This window comes from Carassius gibelio, chromosome B19, assembly GCF_023724105.1.
Source record: "Carassius gibelio isolate Cgi1373 ecotype wild population from Czech Republic chromosome B19, carGib1.2-hapl.c, whole genome shotgun sequence".
NCBI lineage: Eukaryota > Metazoa > Chordata > Actinopteri > Cypriniformes > Cyprinidae > Carassius > Carassius gibelio.
In genome coordinates this window covers 1,931,120-1,949,009 of record NC_068414.1, presented here as the reverse complement: position 1 = coordinate 1,949,009, position 17,890 = coordinate 1,931,120, and the positions used below count along the sequence as shown (strand labels likewise).

General features: G+C 46.8%; 5 non-coding genes across 5 annotated transcripts; all 5 read right to left on the bottom strand.

Moving 5' to 3' along the window:
• Nucleotides 1-2,352: 2,352 nt before the first annotated feature.
• On the bottom strand, nucleotides 2,353-2,467 carry LOC127980525 (U5 spliceosomal RNA). The gene has a single exon (XR_008159545.1). It is a non-coding gene; the product is annotated as a U5 spliceosomal RNA (small nuclear RNA).
• Nucleotides 2,468-6,137: 3,670 nt separating this feature from the next.
• LOC127980524 (U5 spliceosomal RNA) lies at nucleotides 6,138-6,252 on the bottom strand. The gene has a single exon (XR_008159544.1). It is a non-coding gene; the product is annotated as a U5 spliceosomal RNA (small nuclear RNA).
• A 3,051-nt stretch (nucleotides 6,253-9,303) lies between these two features.
• LOC127980523 (U5 spliceosomal RNA) lies at nucleotides 9,304-9,418 on the bottom strand. Its single transcript, XR_008159543.1, has one exon. It is a non-coding gene; the product is annotated as a U5 spliceosomal RNA (small nuclear RNA).
• Nucleotides 9,419-11,943: 2,525 nt separating this feature from the next.
• On the bottom strand, nucleotides 11,944-12,058 carry LOC127981005 (U5 spliceosomal RNA). Its single transcript, XR_008160000.1, has one exon. It is a non-coding gene; the product is annotated as a U5 spliceosomal RNA (small nuclear RNA).
• Nucleotides 12,059-16,235: 4,177 nt separating this feature from the next.
• On the bottom strand, nucleotides 16,236-16,350 carry LOC127981041 (U5 spliceosomal RNA). The gene has a single exon (XR_008160034.1). It is a non-coding gene; the product is annotated as a U5 spliceosomal RNA (small nuclear RNA).
• Between the last annotated feature and the right edge of the window lie 1,540 nt (nucleotides 16,351-17,890).

Here is a 17,890-nt window from a genome sequence, read left to right as displayed (position 1 = left end):
TACTATTTAAACTGAACTTAGCTGAATGATGTCATCAAAGAGTTCAATAACGAAATGCCTTTAACTGTCATTTTGCTTTTTGACGCACTGTGTTCCTAATTAATGTTGTTCAGTTGCATTGACGCAATACTTTCTGTTTAAAGCGCAATTTAAAAAAAAAAAAAAAAGAGTCCAAACAATGACCCCTGCTACGGGTAGTGTTCCAAGTGTTATGCGACTTCAGCTAATGATGGGTCCATCCGAAATTATTCCATCCAAAAGTTTTGGGTGGAGGCACAGATCACAGAGGGAGTTCTGCTTCGACGTCAGCCCGAGCCAAAGGACATGCGTTGGCCGGGAATCGAATCCGGGTCAACTGCTTGGAAGGCAGCTATGCTCACCACTATACCACCAACGCAGTCAGCAGTCAGCAACTTGCGCCGTCACTAAGAAGGCTCGAAGTGCACGAGTCGCCGATAGGGCTAGAGGAGCAGATGAGATCTTTGTTTGGACCCGTCACTAAAGAGAGCCTTCAAGAATTTGCATCCCGTCACGTACAAGAAAGCGCTGCCTTCCCATCCGGCTAAATAAACACGAAGTGGTCAAACGCAGAGAGTGCCTATAATAACCAAAAGCCCAATCAAGGCAATCTCTTTCTCATGCCTCTATCTGAAAAGTTGGATAAAATCTTATATGAAAAAAAAAGTCTTTTAAAGAAATCCCTTATTCCGAGGTCACCGTAGCCACCAGATCCAGTCTGTATCCGCTTCAGTCACCCGGATCCAGTCCGTATACAGAGAAGATGGTGGATCAACACCTAGAAAGGACCTCTATGGCCCAGAAACACAGCGGAGACCGTGACAACTAGATGAGCCGCAGATACAAATCCCCTGTAAAGACCACCTGGACAAGACCACAGGAAACAGATGATTCTTCTGCACAGTCTGACATTCCTGCAGCCTGGAGCTGATCTACCTGTTTCGTCTGACAAGGGGAGAACTGTCTCCCCGATTGAGCCTGGTTTCTCACCGGGTTTTTTCTCCATCCTTTCACCGATCGAGTTTTGGTTTCTTCCCTCTGTCGCTTCTGGCAGGCGGAGCTGGGGACACTTCATGTACAGCGATATCGTTGACTTGATTGCAAATTATTGCACAGATACTATTTAAACTGAACTTAGCTGAATGATGTCATCAAAGAGTTCAATAACGAAATGCCTTTAACTGTCATTTTGCTTTTTGACGCACTATGTTCCTAATTAATGTTGTTCAGTTGCATTGACGCAATACTTTCTGTTTAAAGCGCAATTTAAAAAAAAACAAAAAAAAAGAGTCCAAACAATGACCCCTGCTACGGGTAGTGTTCCAAGTGTTATGCGACTTCAGCTAATGATGGGTCCATCAGAAATTTTACGGTGCTAGGGCTGGGTCTGCGTCAGAAGAAGCCATGCATTGTTTAGTTATGTCAGTGCAGTGCCGTCAGTTGGGGGAGAAACGGCAGCATGCACGGCTCCTCGTTAGTATAGTGGACAGTATCTCCGCCTGTCACGCGGAAGACTGGGGTTCGATTCCCCGACGGGGAGAGCTGGTTCTTTTCGTCTTCCGAATGATCCATCCAAAATGTTTGGTTGGATTCGCAGGTCACAGAAGGAGTTCTGCTTCGACGTCAGCCCGAGCCAAAGGACATGCGTTGGCCGGGAATCGAACGCGGGTCAACTGCTTGGAAGGCAGCTATGCTCACCACTATACCAACAACGCAGGCTGAAGTCAGTAGCTTTATTGACGCACTGTGTTCCTAATAAATGTTGTTCAGTTGCATTGACACAATACTTTTTGTTTAAAGCGCAATTAAAAAAAAAAATAATAAAAAAAAGAGTCCAAACAATGACCCCTGCTACGGGTAGTGTTGCAAGTGTTATGCGACTTCAGCTAATGATGGGTCCATCCGAAATTATTCCATCCAAAAGTTTTGGGTGGAGGCACAGGTCACAGAGGGAGTTCTGCTTCGACGTCAGCCCGAGCCAAAGGACATGCGCACTGCTCTCTCCAACTGCTTGGAAGGCAGCTATGCTCACCACTATACCACCAACGCAGTCAGCAGTCAGCAACTTGCGCCGTCACTAAGAAGGCTCGAAGTGCACGAGTCGCCGATAGGGCTAGAGGAGCAGATGAGATCTTTGTTTGGACCCGTCACTAAAGAGAGCCTTCAAGAATTTGCATCCCGTCACGTACAAGAAAGCGCTGCCTTCCCATCCAGCTAAATAAACACGAAGTGGTCAAACGCAGAGAGTGCCTATTCAGACGATGACCAGTGGCAAGCCCTCTCGCAGCATGCTGCCGGACGGTCAAACTGATTCTGCTCTTGACATTTCGATGTAGCTCTGCTGTGAGCAGAGCACCCAAAAATACAGGTCACTCGCAAAAGTTCCCCTCCACGGAAATCTTTAGTAAAAGGCGAAAGATTTATGCGACAATGAAGAGAAACTCGAGCTGTGTCTCCAAACCCTCGGGCCTGTGCGCTGCCTCTGTTAAACTACTACGCTCGCCAAGGGTCATCAAGGGTGACAATGCCTGCCCACATGTGTTTCGTCAGCACCCCCCCCCCCCCCTACTCCAAAAGGGAGGAGTAAAACTCAAAAAAGTCCTCTCGGTCCACCAATAACCAAAAGCCCAATCAAGGCAATCTCTTTCTCATGCCTCTATCTGAAAAGTTGGATAAAATCTTATATGAAAAAAAAAGTCTTTTAAAGAAATCCCTTATTCCGAGGTCACCGTAGCCACCAGATCCAGTCTGTATCCGCTTCAGTCACCCGGATCCAGTCCGTATCCAGAGAAGATGGTGGATCAACACCTAGAAAGGACCTCTATGGCCCAGAAACACAGCGGAGACCGTGACAACTAGATGAGCCGCAGATACAAATCCCCTGTAAAGACCACCTGGACAAGACCACAGGAAACAGATGATTCTTCTGCACAGTCTGACATTCCTGCAGCCTGGAGCTGATCTACCTGTTTCGTCTGACAAGGGGAGAACTGTCTCCCCGATTGAGCCTGGTTTCTCACCGGGTTTTTTCTCCATCCTTTCACCGATCGAGTTTTGGTTTCTTGCCTCTGTCGCTTCTGGCAGGCGGAGCTGGGGACACTTCATGTACAGCGATATCGTTGACTTGATTGCAAATTATTGCACAGATACTATTTAAACTGAACTTAGCTGAATGATGTCATCAAAGAGTTCAATAACGAAATGCCTTTAACTGTCATTTTGCTTTTTGACGCACTGTGTTCCTAATTAATGTTGTTCAGTTGCATTGACGCAATACTTTCTGTTTAAAGCGCAATTTAAAAAAAAAAAAAAAAGAGTCCAAACAATGACCCCTGCTACGGGTAGTGTTCCAAGTGTTATGCGACTTCAGCTAATGATGGGTCCATCCGAAATTATTCCATCCAAAAGTTTTGGGTGGAGGCACAGGTCACAGAGGGAGTTCTGCTTCGACGTCAGCCCGAGCCAAAGGACATGCGTTGGCCGGGAATCGAATCCGGGTCAACTGCTTGGAAGGCAGCTATGCTCACCACTATACCACCAACGCAGTCAGCAGTCAGCAACTTGCGCCGTCACTAAGAAGGCTCGAAGTGCACGAGTCGCCGATAGGGCTAGAGGAGCAGATGAGATCTTTGTTTGGACCCGTCACTAAAGAGAGCCTTCAAGAATTTGCATCCCGTCACGTACAAGAAAGCGCTGCCTTCCCATCCGGCTAAATAAACACGAAGTGGTCAAACGCAGAGAGTGCCTATAATAACCAAAAGCCCAATCAAGGCAATCTCTTTCTCATGCCTCTATCTGAAAAGTTGGATAAAATCTTATATGAAAAAAAAGTCTTTTAAAGAAATCCCTTATTCCGAGGTCACCGTAGCCACCAGATCCAGTCTGTATCCGCTTCAGTCACCCGGATCCAGTCTGTATCCAGAGAAGATGGTGGATCAACACCTAGAAAGGACCTCTATGGCCCAGAAACACAGCGGAGACCGTGACAACTAGATGAGCCGCAGATACAAATCCCCTGTAAAGACCACCTGGACAAGACCACAGGAAACAGATGATTCTTCTGCACAGTCTGACATTCCTGCAGCCTGGAGCTGATCTACCTGTTTCGTCTGACAAGGGGAGAACTGTCTCCCCGATTGAGCCTGGTTTCTCACCGGGTTTTTTCTCCATCCTTTCACCGATCGAGTTTTGGTTTCTTGCCTCTGTCGCTTCTGGCAGGCGGAGCTGGGGACACTTCATGTACAGCGATATCGTTGACTTGATTGCAAATTATTGCACAGATACTATTTAAACTGAACTTAGCTGAATGATGTCATCAAAGAGTTCAATAACGAAATGCCTTTAACTGTCATTTTGCTTTTTGACGCACTGTGTTCCTAATAAATGTTGTTCAGTTGCATTGACACAATACTTTTTGTTTAAAGCGCAATTAAAAAAAAAAAAAAAAAAAAAAAAAAAAGAGTCCAAACAATGACCCCTGCTACGGGTAGTGTTGCAAGTGTTATGCGACTTCAGCTAATGATGGGTCCATCCGAAATTATTCCATCCAAAAGTTTTGGGTGGAGGCACAGGTCACAGAGGGAGTTCTGCTTCGACGTCAGCCCGAGCCAAAGGACATGCGTTGGCCGGGAATCGAATCCGGGTCAACTGCTTGGAAGGCAGCTATGCTCACCACTATACCACCAACGCAGTCAGCAGTCAGCAACTTGCGCCGTCACTAAGAAGGCTCGAAGTGCACGAGTCGCCGATAGGGCTAGAGGAGCAGATGAGATCTTTGTTTGGACCCGTCACTAAAGAGAGCCTTCAAGAATTTGCATCCCGTCACGTACAAGAAAGCGCTGCCTTCCCATCCGGCTAAATAAACACGAAGTGGTCAAACGCAGAGAGTGCCTATAATAACCAAAAGCCCAATCAAGGCAATCTCTTTCTCATGCCTCTATCTGAAAAGTTGGATAAAATCTTATATGAAAAAAAAGTCTTTTAAAGAAATCCCTTATTCCGAGGTCACCGTAGCCACCAGATCCAGTCTGTATCCGCTTCAGTCACCCGGATCCAGTCTGTATCCAGAGAAGATGGTGGATCAACACCTAGAAAGGACCTCTATGGCCCAGAAACACAGCGGAGACCGTGACAACTAGATGAGCCGCAGATACAAATCCCCTGTAAAGACCACCTGGACAAGACCACAGGAAACAGATGATTCTTCTGCACAGTCTGACATTCCTGCAGCCTGGAGCTGATCTACCTGTTTCGTCTGACAAGGGGAGAACTGTCTCCCCGATTGAGCCTGGTTTCTCACCGGGTTTTTTCTCCATCCTTTCACCGATCGAATTTTGGTTTCTTGCCTCTGTCGCTTCTGGCAGGCGGAGCTGGGGACACTTCATGTACAGCGATATCGTTGACTTGATTGCAAATTATTGCACAGATACTATTTAAACTGAACTTAGCTGAATGATGTCATCAAAGAGTTCAATAACGAAATGCCTTTAACTGTCATTTTGCTTTTTGACGCACTGTGTTCCTAATAAATGTTGTTCAGTTGCATTGACACAATACTTTTTGTTTAAAGCGCAATTAAAAAAAAAAAAAAAAAAAAAAAAAAAAGAGTCCAAACAATGACCCCTGCTACGGGTAGTGTTGCAAGTGTTATGCGACTTCAGCTAATGATGGGTCCATCCGAAATTATTCCATCCAAAAGTTTTGGGTGGAGGCACAGGTCACAGAGGGAGTTCTGCTTCGACGTCAGCCCGAGCCAAAGGACATGCGTTGGCCGGGAATCGAATCCGGGTCAACTGCTTGGAAAGCAGCTATGCTCACCACTATACCACCAACGCAGTCAGCAGTCAGCAACTTGCGCCGTCACTAAGAAGGCTCGAAGTGCACGAGTCGCCGATAGGGCTAGAGGAGCAGATGAGATCTTTGTTTGGACCCGTCACTTAAGAGAGCCTTCAAGAATTTGCATCCCGTCACGTACAAGAAAGCGCTGCCTTCCCATCCGGCTAAATAAACACGAAGTGGTCAAACGCAGAGAGTGCCTATTCAGACGATGACCAGTGGCAAGCCCTCTCGCAGCATGCTGCCGGACGGTCAAACTGATTCTGCTCTTGACATTTCGATGTAGCTCTGCTGTGAGCAGAGCACCCAAAAATACAGGTCACTCGCAAAAGTTCCCCTCCACGGAAATCTTTAGTAAAAGGCGAAAGATTTATGCGACAATGAAGAGAAACTCGAGCTGTGTCTCCAAACCCTCGGGCCTGTGCGCTGCCTCTGTTAAACTACTACGCTCGCCAAGGGTCATCAAGGGTGACAATGCCTGCCCACATGTGTTTCGTCAGCACCCCCCCCCCCCCCTACTCCAAAAGGGAGGAGTAAAACTCAAAAAAGTCCTCTCGGTCCACCAATAACCAAAAGCCCAATCAAGGCAATCTCTTTCTCATGCCTCTATCTGAAAAGTTGGATAAAATCTTATATGAAAAAAAAAGTCTTTTAAAGAAATCCCTTATTCCGAGGTCACCGTAGCCACCAGATCCAGTCTGTATCCGCTTCAGTCACCCGGATCCAGTCCGTATCCAGAGAAGATGGTGGATCAACACCTAGAAAGGACCTCTATGGCCCAGAAACACAGCGGAGACCGTGACAACTAGATGAGCCGCAGATACAAATCCCCTGTAAAGACCACCTGGACAAGACCACAGGAAACAGATGATTCTTCTGCACAGTCTGACATTCCTGCAGCCTGGAGCTGATCTACCTGTTTCGTCTGACAAGGGGAGAACTGTCTCCCCGATTGAGCCTGGTTTCTCACCGGGTTTTTTCTCCATCCTTTCACCGATCGAGTTTTGGTTTCTTGCCTCTGTCGCTTCTGGCAGGCGGAGCTGGGGACACTTCATGTACAGCGATATCGTTGACTTGATTGCAAATTATTGCACAGATACTATTTAAACTGAACTTAGCTGAATGATGTCATCAAAGAGTTCAATAACGAAATGCCTTTAACTGTCATTTTGCTTTTTGACGCACTGTGTTCCTAATTAATGTTGTTCAGTTGCATTGACGCAATACTTTCTGTTTAAAGCGCAATTTAAAAAAAAAAAAAAAAAGAGTCCAAACAATGACCCCTGCTACGGGTAGTGTTCCAAGTGTTATGCGACTTCAGCTAATGATGGGTCCATCCGAAATTATTCCATCCAAAAGTTTTGGGTGGAGGCACAGATCACAGAGGGAGTTCTGCTTCGACGTCAGCCCGAGCCAAAGGACATGCGTTGGCCGGGAATCGAATCCGGGTCAACTGCTTGGAAGGCAGCTATGCTCACCACTATACCACCAACGCAGTCAGCAGTCAGCAACTTGCGCCGTCACTAAGAAGGCTCGAAGTGCACGAGTCGCCGATAGGGCTAGAGGAGCAGATGAGATCTTTGTTTGGACCCGTCACTAAAGAGAGCCTTCAAGAATTTGCATCCCGTCACGTACAAGAAAGCGCTGCCTTCCCATCCGGCTAAATAAACACGAAGTGGTCAAACGCAGAGAGTGCCTATAATAACCAAAAGCCCAATCAAGGCAATCTCTTTCTCATGCCTCTATCTGAAAAGTTGGATAAAATCTTATATGAAAAAAAAAGTCTTTTAAAGAAATCCCTTATTCCGAGGTCACCGTAGCCACCAGATCCAGTCTGTATCCGCTTCAGTCACCCGGATCCAGTCCGTATACAGAGAAGATGGTGGATCAACACCTAGAAAGGACCTCTATGGCCCAGAAACACAGCGGAGACCGTGACAACTAGATGAGCCGCAGATACAAATCCCCTGTAAAGACCACCTGGACAAGACCACAGGAAACAGATGATTCTTCTGCACAGTCTGACATTCCTGCAGCCTGGAGCTGATCTACCTGTTTCGTCTGACAAGGGGAGAACTGTCTCCCCGATTGAGCCTGGTTTCTCACCGGGTTTTTTCTCCATCCTTTCACCGATCGAGTTTTGGTTTCTTCCCTCTGTCGCTTCTGGCAGGCGGAGCTGGGGACACTTCATGTACAGCGATATCGTTGACTTGATTGCAAATTATTGCACAGATACTATTTAAACTGAACTTAGCTGAATGATGTCATCAAAGAGTTCAATAACGAAATGCCTTTAACTGTCATTTTGCTTTTTGACGCACTATGTTCCTAATTAATGTTGTTCAGTTGCATTGACGCAATACTTTCTGTTTAAAGCGCAATTTAAAAAAAAACAAAAAAAAAGAGTCCAAACAATGACCCCTGCTACGGGTAGTGTTCCAAGTGTTATGCGACTTCAGCTAATGATGGGTCCATCAGAAATTTTACGGTGCTAGGGCTGGGTCTGCGTCAGAAGAAGCCATGCATTGTTTAGTTATGTCAGTGCAGTGCCGTCAGTTGGGGGAGAAACGGCAGCATGCACGGCTCCTCGTTAGTATAGTGGACAGTATCTCCGCCTGTCACGCGGAAGACTGGGGTTCGATTCCCCGACGGGGAGAGCTGGTTCTTTTCGTCTTCCGAATGATCCATCCAAAATGTTTGGTTGGATTCGCAGGTCACAGAAGGAGTTCTGCTTCGACGTCAGCCCGAGCCAAAGGACATGCGTTGGCCGGGAATCGAACGCGGGTCAACTGCTTGGAAGGCAGCTATGCTCACCACTATACCAACAACGCAGGCTGAAGTCAGTAGCTTTATTGACGCACTGTGTTCCTAATAAATGTTGTTCAGTTGCATTGACACAATACTTTTTGTTTAAAGCGCAATTAAAAAAAAAAATAATAAAAAAAAGAGTCCAAACAATGACCCCTGCTACGGGTAGTGTTGCAAGTGTTATGCGACTTCAGCTAATGATGGGTCCATCCGAAATTATTCCATCCAAAAGTTTTGGGTGGAGGCACAGGTCACAGAGGGAGTTCTGCTTCGACGTCAGCCCGAGCCAAAGGACATGCGCACTGCTCTCTCCAACTGCTTGGAAGGCAGCTATGCTCACCACTATACCACCAACGCAGTCAGCAGTCAGCAACTTGCGCCGTCACTAAGAAGGCTCGAAGTGCACGAGTCGCCGATAGGGCTAGAGGAGCAGATGAGATCTTTGTTTGGACCCGTCACTAAAGAGAGCCTTCAAGAATTTGCATCCCGTCACGTACAAGAAAGCGCTGCCTTCCCATCCGGCTAAATAAACACGAAGTGGTCAAACGCAGAGAGTGCCTATTCAGACGATGACCAGTGGCAAGCCCTCTCGCAGCATGCTGCCGGACGGTCAAACTGATTCTGCTCTTGACATTTCGATGTAGCTCTGCTGTGAGCAGAGCACCCAAAAATACAGGTCACTCGCAAAAGTTCCCCTCCACGGAAATCTTTAGTAAAAGGCGAAAGATTTATGCGACAATGAAGAGAAACTCGAGCTGTGTCTCCAAACCCTCGGGCCTGTGCGCTGCCTCTGTTAAACTACTACGCTCGCCAAGGGTCATCAAGGGTGACAATGCCTGCCCACATGTGTTTCGTCAGCACCCCCCCCCCCCCCTACTCCAAAAGGGAGGAGTAAAACTCAAAAAAGTCCTCTCGGTCCACCAATAACCAAAAGCCCAATCAAGGCAATCTCTTTCTCATGCCTCTATCTGAAAAGTTGGATAAAATCTTATATGAAAAAAAAAGTCTTTTAAAGAAATCCCTTATTCCGAGGTCACCGTAGCCACCAGATCCAGTCTGTATCCGCTTCAGTCACCCGGATCCAGTCCGTATCCAGAGAAGATGGTGGATCAACACCTAGAAAGGACCTCTATGGCCCAGAAACACAGCGGAGACCGTGACAACTAGATGAGCCGCAGATACAAATCCCCTGTAAAGACCACCTGGACAAGACCACAGGAAACAGATGATTCTTCTGCACAGTCTGACATTCCTGCAGCCTGGAGCTGATCTACCTGTTTCGTCTGACAAGGGGAGAACTGTCTCCCCGATTGAGCCTGGTTTCTCACCGGGTTTTTTCTCCATCCTTTCACCGATCGAGTTTTGGTTTCTTGCCTCTGTCGCTTCTGGCAGGCGGAGCTGGGGACACTTCATGTACAGCGATATCGTTGACTTGATTGCAAATTATTGCACAGATACTATTTAAACTGAACTTAGCTGAATGATGTCATCAAAGAGTTCAATAACGAAATGCCTTTAACTGTCATTTTGCTTTTTGACGCACTGTGTTCCTAATTAATGTTGTTCAGTTGCATTGACGCAATACTTTCTGTTTAAAGCGCAATTTAAAAAAAAAAAAAAAAGAGTCCAAACAATGACCCCTGCTACGGGTAGTGTTCCAAGTGTTATGCGACTTCAGCTAATGATGGGTCCATCCGAAATTATTCCATCCAAAAGTTTTGGGTGGAGGCACAGGTCACAGAGGGAGTTCTGCTTCGACGTCAGCCCGAGCCAAAGGACATGCGTTGGCCGGGAATCGAATCCGGGTCAACTGCTTGGAAGGCAGCTATGCTCACCACTATACCACCAACGCAGTCAGCAGTCAGCAACTTGCGCCGTCACTAAGAAGGCTCGAAGTGCACGAGTCGCCGATAGGGCTAGAGGAGCAGATGAGATCTTTGTTTGGACCCGTCACTAAAGAGAGCCTTCAAGAATTTGCATCCCGTCACGTACAAGAAAGCGCTGCCTTCCCATCCGGCTAAATAAACACGAAGTGGTCAAACGCAGAGAGTGCCTATAATAACCAAAAGCCCAATCAAGGCAATCTCTTTCTCATGCCTCTATCTGAAAAGTTGGATAAAATCTTATATGAAAAAAAAGTCTTTTAAAGAAATCCCTTATTCCGAGGTCACCGTAGCCACCAGATCCAGTCTGTATCCGCTTCAGTCACCCGGATCCAGTCTGTATCCAGAGAAGATGGTGGATCAACACCTAGAAAGGACCTCTATGGCCCAGAAACACAGCGGAGACCGTGACAACTAGATGAGCCGCAGATACAAATCCCCTGTAAAGACCACCTGGACAAGACCACAGGAAACAGATGATTCTTCTGCACAGTCTGACATTCCTGCAGCCTGGAGCTGATCTACCTGTTTCGTCTGACAAGGGGAGAACTGTCTCCCCGATTGAGCCTGGTTTCTCACCGGGTTTTTTCTCCATCCTTTCACCGATCGAGTTTTGGTTTCTTGCCTCTGTCGCTTCTGGCAGGCGGAGCTGGGGACACTTCATGTACAGCGATATCGTTGACTTGATTGCAAATTATTGCACAGATACTATTTAAACTGAACTTAGCTGAATGATGTCATCAAAGAGTTCAATAACGAAATGCCTTTAACTGTCATTTTGCTTTTTGACGCACTGTGTTCCTAATAAATGTTGTTCAGTTGCATTGACACAATACTTTTTGTTTAAAGCGCAATTAAAAAAAAAAAAAAAAAAAAAAAAAAAAGAGTCCAAACAATGACCCCTGCTACGGGTAGTGTTGCAAGTGTTATGCGACTTCAGCTAATGATGGGTCCATCCGAAATTATTCCATCCAAAAGTTTTGGGTGGAGGCACAGGTCACAGAGGGAGTTCTGCTTCGACGTCAGCCCGAGCCAAAGGACATGCGTTGGCCGGGAATCGAATCCGGGTCAACTGCTTGGAAGGCAGCTATGCTCACCACTATACCACCAACGCAGTCAGCAGTCAGCAACTTGCGCCGTCACTAAGAAGGCTCGAAGTGCACGAGTCGCCGATAGGGCTAGAGGAGCAGATGAGATCTTTGTTTGGACCCGTCACTAAAGAGAGCCTTCAAGAATTTGCATCCCGTCACGTACAAGAAAGCGCTGCCTTCCCATCCGGCTAAATAAACACGAAGTGGTCAAACGCAGAGAGTGCCTATTCAGACGATGACCAGTGGCAAGCCCTCTCGCAGCATGCTGCCGGACGGTCAAACTGATTCTGCTCTTGACATTTCGATGTAGCTCTGCTGTGAGCAGAGCACCCAAAAATACAGGTCACTCGCAAAAGTTCCCCTCCATGGAAATCTTTAGTAAAAGGCGAAAGATTTATGCGACAATGAAGAGAAACTCGAGCTGTGTCTCCAAACCCTCGGGCCTGTGCGCTGCCTCTGTTAAACTACTACGCTCGCCAAGGGTCATCAAGGGTGACAATGCCTGCCCACATGTGTTTCGTCAGCACCCCCCCCCCCTACTCCAAAAGGGAGGAGTAAAACTCAAAAAAGTCCTCTCGGTCCACCAATAACCAAAAGCCCAATCAAGGCAATCTCTTTCTCATGCCTCTATCTGAAAAGTTGGATAAAATCTTATATGAAAAAAAAAGTCTTTTAAAGAAATCCCTTATTCCGAGGTCACCGTAGCCACCAGATCCAGTCTGTATCCGCTTCAGTCACCCGGATCCAGTCCGTATCCAGAGAAGATGGTGGATCAACACCTAGAAAGGACCTCTATGGCCCAGAAACACAGCGGAGACCGTGACAACTAGATGAGCCGCAGATACAAATCCCCTGTAAAGACCACCTGGACAAGACCACAGGAAACAGATGATTCTTCTGCACAGTCTGACATTCCTGCAGCCTGGAGCTGATCTACCTGTTTCGTCTGACAAGGGGAGAACTGTCTCCCCGATTGAGCCTGGTTTCTCACCGGGTTTTTTCTCCATCCTTTCACCGATCGAGTTTTGGTTTCTTGCCTCTGTCGCTTCTGGCAGGCGGAGCTGGGGACACTTCATGTACAGCGATATCGTTGACTTGATTGCAAATTATTGCACAGATACTATTTAAACTGAACTTAGCTGAATGATGTCATCAAAGAGTTCAATAACGAAATGCCTTTAACTGTCATTTTGCTTTTTGACGCACTGTGTTCCTAATTAATGTTGTTCAGTTGCATTGACGCAATACTTTCTGTTTAAAGCACAATTTAAAAAAAAAAAAAAAAGAGTCCAAACAATGACCCCTGCTACGGGTAGTGTTCCAAGTGTTATGCGACTTCAGCTAATGATGGGTCCATCCGAAATTATTCCATCCAAAAGTTTTGGGTGGAGGCACAGGTCACAGAGGGAGTTCTGCTTCGACGTCAGCCCGAGCCAAAGGACATGCGTTGGCCGGGAATCGAATCCGGGTCAACTGCTTGGAAGGCAGCTATGCTCACCACTATACCACCAACGCAGTCAGCAGTCAGCAACTTGCGCCGTCACTAAGAAGGCTCGAAGTGCACGAGTCGCCGATAGGGCTAGAGGAGCAGATGAGATCTTTGTTTGGACCCGTCACTAAAGAGAGCCTTCAAGAATTTGCATCCCGTCACGTACAAGAAAGCGCTGCCTTCCCATCCGGCTAAATAAACACGAAGTGGTCAAACGCAGAGAGTGCCTATAATAACCAAAAGCCCAATCAAGGCAATCTCTTTCTCATGCCTCTATCTGAAAAGTTGGATAAAATCTTATATGAAAAAAAAAAGTCTTTTAAAGAAATCCCTTATTCCGAGGTCACCGTAGCCACCAGATCCAGTCTGTATCCGCTTCAGTCACCCGGATCCAGTCCGTATACAGAGAAGATGGTGGATCAACACCTAGAAAGGACCTCTATGGCCCAGAAACACAGCGGAGACCGTGACAACTAGATGAGCCGCAGATACAAATCCCCTGTAAAGACCACCTGGACAAGACCACAGGAAACAGATGATTCTTCTGCACAGTCTGACATTCCTGCAGCCTGGAGCTGATCTACCTGTTTCGTCTGACAAGGGGAGAACTGTCTCCCCGATTGAGCCTGGTTTCTCACCGGGTTTTTTCTCCATCCTTTCACCGATCGAGTTTTGGTTTCTTCCCTCTGTCGCTTCTGGCAGGCGGAGCTGGGGACACTTCATGTACAGCGATATCGTTGACTTGATTGCAAATTATTGCACAGATACTATTTAAACTGAACTTAGCTGAATGATGTCATCAAAGAGTTCAATAACGAAATGCCTTTAACTGTCATTTTGCTTTTTGACGCACTGTGTTCCTAATTAATGTTGTTCAGTTGCATTGACGCAATACTTTCTGTTTAAAGCGCAATTAAAAAAAAAAAAAAAAAAAAAAAGAGTCCAAACAATGACCCCTGCTACGGGTAGTGTTGCAAGTGTTATGCGACTTCAGCTAATGATGGGTCCATCCAAAATTATTCCATCCAAAAGTTTTGGGTGGAGGCACAGGTCACAGAGGGAGTTCTGCTTCGACGTCAGCCCGAGCCAAAGGACATGCGCACTGCTCTCTCCAACTGCTTGGAAGGCAGCTATGCTCACCACTATACCACCAACGCAGTCAGCAGTCAGCAACTTGCGCCGTCACTAAGAAGGCTCGAAGTGCACGAGTCGCCGATAGGGCTAGAGGAGCAGATGAGATCTTTGTTTGGACCCGTCACTAAAGAGAGCCTTCAAGAATTTGCATCCCGTCACGTACAAGAAAGCGCTGCCTTCCCATCCGGCTAAATAAACACGAAGTGGTCAAACGCAGAGAGTGCCTATAATAACCAAAAGCCCAATCAAGGCAATCTCTTTCTCATGCCTCTATCTGAAAAGTTGGATAAAATCTTATATGAAAAAAAAAGTCTTTTAAAGAAATCCCTTATTCCGAGGTCACCGTAGCCACCAGATCCAGTCTGTATCCGCTTCAGTCACCCGGATCCAGTCCGTATACAGAGAAGATGGTGGATCAACACCTAGAAAGGACCTCTATGGCCCAGAAACACAGCGGAGACCGTGACAACTAGATGAGCCGCAGATACAAATCCCCTGTAAAGACCACCTGGACAAGACCACAGGAAACAGATGATTCTTCTGCACAGTCTGACATTCCTGCAGCCTGGAGCTGATCTACCTGTTTCGTCTGACAAGGGGAGAACTGTCTCCCCGATTGAGCCTGGTTTCTCACCGGGTTTTTTCTCCATCCTTTCACCGATCGAGTTTTGGTTTCTTCCCTCTGTCGCTTCTGGCAGGCGGAGCTGGGGACACTTCATGTACAGCGATATCGTTGACTTGATTGCAAATTATTGCACAGATACTATTTAAACTGAACTTAGCTGAATGATGTCATCAAAGAGTTCAATAACGAAATGCCTTTAACTGTCATTTTGCTTTTTGACGCACTATGTTCCTAATTAATGTTGTTCAGTTGCATTGACGCAATACTTTCTGTTTAAAGCGCAATTTAAAAAAAAACAAAAAAAAGAGTCCAAACAATGACCCCTGCTACGGGTAGTGTTCCAAGTGTTATGCGACTTCAGCTAATGATGGGTCCATCAGAAATTTTACGGTGCTAGGGCTGGGTCTGCGTCAGAAGAAGCCATGCATTGTTTAGTTATGTCAGTGCAGTGCCGTCAGTTGGGGGAGAAACGGCAGCATGCACGGCTCCTCGTTAGTATAGTGGACAGTATCTCCGCCTGTCACGCGGAAGACTGGGGTTCGATTCCCCGACGGGGAGAGCTGGTTCTTTTCGTCTTCCGAATGATCCATCCAAAATGTTTGGTTGGATTCGCAGGTCACAGAAGGAGTTCTGCTTCGACGTCAGCCCGAGCCAAAGGACATGCGTTGGCCGGGAATCGAACGCGGGAAAACTGCTTGGAAGGCAGCTATGCTCACCACTATACCAACAACGCAGGCTGAAGTCAGTAGCTTTATTGACGCACTGTGTTCCTAATAAATGTTGTTCAGTTGCATTGACACAATACTTTTTGTTTAAAGCGCAATTAAAAAAAAAAATAATAAAAAAAAGAGTCCAAACAATGACCCCTGCTACGGGTAGTGTTGCAAGTGTTATGCGACTTCAGCTAATGATGGGTCCATCCGAAATTATTCCATCCAAAAGTTTTGGGTGGAGGCACAGGTCACAGAGGGAGTTCTGCTTCGACGTCAGCCCGAGCCAAAGGACATGCGCACTGCTCTCTCCAACTGCTTGGAAGGCAGCTATGCTCACCACTATACCACCAACGCAGTCAGCAGTCAGCAACTTGCGCCGTCACTAAGAAGGCTCGAAGTGCACGAGTCGCCGATAGGGCTAGAGGAGCAGATGAGATCTTTGTTTGGACCCGTCACTAAAGAGAGCCTTCAAGAATTTGCATCCCGTCACGTACAAGAAAGCGCTGCCTTCCCATCCGGCTAAATAAACACGAAGTGGTCAAACGCAGAGAGTGCCTATTCAGACGATGACCAGTGGCAAGCCCTCTCGCAGCATGCTGCCGGACGGTCAAACTGATTCTGCTCTTGACATTTCGATGTAGCTCTGCTGTGAGCAGAGCACCCAAAAATACAGGTCACTCGCAAAAGTTCCCCTCCACGGAAATCTTTAGTAAATGGCGAAAGATTTATGCGACAATGAAGAGAAACTCGAGCTGTGTCTCCAAACCCTCGGGCCTGTGCGCTGCCTCTGTTAAACTACTACGCTCGCCAAGGGTCATCAAGGGTGACAATGCCTGCCCACATGTGTTTCGTCAGCACCCCCCCCCCCCCCTACTCCAAAAGGGAGGAGTAAAACTCAAAAAAGTCCTCTCGGTCCACCAATAACCAAAAGCCCAATCAAGGCAATCTCTTTCTCATGCCTCTATCTGAAAAGTTGGATAAAATCTTATATGAAAAAAAAAGTCTTTTAAAGAAATCCCTTATTCCGAGGTCACCGTAGCCACCAGATCCAGTCTGTATCCGCTTCAGTCACCCGGATCCAGTCCGTATCCAGAGAAGATGGTGGATCAACACCTAGAAAGGACCTCTATGGCCCAGAAACACAGCGGAGACCGTGACAATTAGATGAGCCGCAGATACAAATCCCCTGTAAAGACCACCTGGACAAGACCACAGGAAACAGATGATTCTTCTGCACAGTCTGACATTCCTGCAGCCTGGAGCTGATCTACCTGTTTCGTCTGACAAGGGGAGAACTGTCTCCCCGATTGAGCCTGGTTTCTCACCGGGTTTTTTCTCCATCCTTTCACCGATCGAGTTTTGGTTTCTTGCCTCTGTCGCTTCTGGCAGGCGGAGCTGGGGACACTTCATGTACAGCGATATCGTTGACTTGATTGCAAATTATTGCACAGATACTATTTAAACTGAACTTAGCTGAATGATGTCATCAAAGAGTTCAATAACGAAATGCCTTTAACTGTCATTTTGCTTTTTGACGCACTGTGTTCCTAATTAATGTTGTTCAGTTGCATTGACGCAATACTTTCTGTTTAAAGCGCAATTTAAAAAAAAAAAAAAAAGAGTCCAAACAATGACCCCTGCTACGGGTAGTGTTCCAAGTGTTATGCGACTTCAGCTAATGATGGGTCCATCCGAAATTATTCCATCCAAAAGTTTTGGGTGGAGGCACAGGTCACAGAGGGAGTTCTGCTTCGACGTCAGCCCGAGCCAAAGGACATGCGTTGGCCGGGAATCGAATCCGGGTCAACTGCTTGGAAGGCAGCTATGCTCACCACTATACCACCAACGCAGTCAGCAGTCAGCAACTTGCGCCGTCACTAAGAAGGCTCGAAGTGCACGAGTCGCCGATAGGGCTAGAGGAGCAGATGAGATCTTTGTTTGGACCCGTCACTAAAGAGAGCCTTCAAGAATTTGCATCCCGTCACGTACAAGAAAGCGCTGCCTTCCCATCCGGCTAAATAAACACGAAGTGGTCAAACGCAGAGAGTGCCTATAATAACCAAAAGCCCAATCAAGGCAATCTCTTTCTCATGCCTCTATCTGAAAAGTTGGATAAAATCTTATATGAAAAAAAAGTCTTTTAAAGAAATCCCTTATTCCGAGGTCACCGTAGCCACCAGATCCAGTCTGTATCCGCTTCAGTCACCCGGATCCAGTCTGTATCCAGAGAAGATGGTGGATCAACACCTAGAAAGGACCTCTATGGCCCAGAAACACAGCGGAGACCGTGACAA